The following is a 1,896-nucleotide window of genomic DNA, read 5'->3' on the forward strand; positions in this document are numbered from 1 at the left end:
AAATGTTGACTTTGATAGACATCAGATTGATTCAGTCATGGTCTTGGAACCTGGACATGGCCAGAGGCTCCATCCACATATACGAACTTAGACACAGTGACCTTTAGTGTCTGTGCGTTCATAGCTTTCCAGATGCAGCACTGATTGTTTACCTTTGAGCACTGATTCCAAATGTTAGCTTGCTGCTTGCTGCATGCCCATGGTTGATGCAGTGATTGTAAAAGGTGATCTCTTGACTGTGAAGGCTAGCACTAAACTGAATTTCACTCGTTCCTCATAGTTAGAATCCCTTATATTGCTTAACAGATACACAAAAGATTATAAGACGTTGAGGGTAATACACACTGATACATGCACCGATTTTGTTCAGATTGCATGTCCACACCTGATGCTTTAGCAGGACAAGAGGTGCTGACTGGGAGTACTTGCCTGCGAATAAGGACTTCTGTTCTTCCTTCTGATTCCAGGTCTAACTGGCAAGCTCTTTTATGAACGTCAATGCAAAGTCTTTTCTACTTCATTGTATTCTTCTCTCTGCTTTGCTCTGTTTTCTACCAGAGGTAGGGGATATATAATTGAGTTAGTCCCTTGCCTGCTCAAACTACTATTAAGATGTGCTGTTTATGGAACTGAAAGTTACTCTACATTACAGCATAGCAAGGGAATAAGCCCAGTTCCATCCCCTCAGCGCATAGATCTGCATTTTGCATACAAGGCACATCCAGGAAGCTGCATGTGTTTGTACAGAATACAGGCTTTTGGGCTTTATGTGGTATTAGGTCACACCTAACAACGCAAGTTCTGTGCTTTAAGCCAAGCCCTAAGTTCACTTTTCCAGCGTATTCTCTAGCGTCAAGAGAGTTGCCCCTCCATTTGGTAGAAATAACGGAAAGGAAGGTGGGAACATTGTATCAGTCAAAAAATCAGTACTGAAGACTGACCTGGAAACTCATTCAACTTTCACATTCACTGTAGCAGATCTGGTGTAAAACTTATTTGCATTATTTCCTTCAAGTGGGAGGTAGCTTTGTAATTTATTTATTTAGTCAGTTAGTTATTTAGTTAGTTGCAAAGTCAGATATATATAGAGAGAGAAGAAGAGACAGAGAGGGATATCTTCCGTCTGAAGATTCAACCTTCAAGTGACTGCAACGGCCAGACCTGAGCCAATCTAAAGCCAGGAGCTCTTCCGGTTCTTCCACACAGGTGCAGGGTCCCGAGGCTTTAGGCCATCTTTGACTTCTTTCCCTGGTCCCAAGCAGGGAGCTAGGTGGGAAGCAGGGCTGCCAGGATTAGAACTGGTGCCCTTATGGGATCCTGGCACCTTAGTCACAAGGCCACTGCACCAGGCCCATGGGAGGTAGCTTTCTTCACACTGCACTGCCTGTGCAGCCACTCTTTTCTTCTTCAGTAGGTGTTTTCTTGTTATTACTCTACGATCAAGCATAGTGGTCTTCTTCTTGGGTTTATTGCCTCTCATGAAGTGGATCTGTTATAATTGTTCAAACTGGTGTCTGTGTAGAGAGATCAACGGAGATCTTACTCTGCATCATCTTATTCCACTTTTCTTCTCTGAAAAATCTTCTTGCAAGCACTCACAAGAGTGCAAATAATTCAGGCTGCTTAAAATGGAAGTAGAATTTAGACATAGGGGCTTGGCAGGATAAAATTTGGAAAAGAAACTGGAGATTTTTTCATGGCTGAAAAACTCCCTCTCATTAAGGAGCAGCCCATTTCATCTTCCATGGGAAGTCAAAAATGCCTAAAGACATCTGAATGAATAAGGAGGACTGGGGGAGCAAATGATTTGAGACTTCAAACTTCTCAAAGACTCACTGAAAATCTCATGGTAATACCAATCTTCAAGAAACTATAGTAAAGTTGGGTTTAGGGAAG

Source organism: Ochotona princeps, chromosome 3 (genome assembly GCF_030435755.1).
Source record: "Ochotona princeps isolate mOchPri1 chromosome 3, mOchPri1.hap1, whole genome shotgun sequence".
Taxonomy (NCBI): Eukaryota; Metazoa; Chordata; class Mammalia; order Lagomorpha; family Ochotonidae; genus Ochotona; species Ochotona princeps.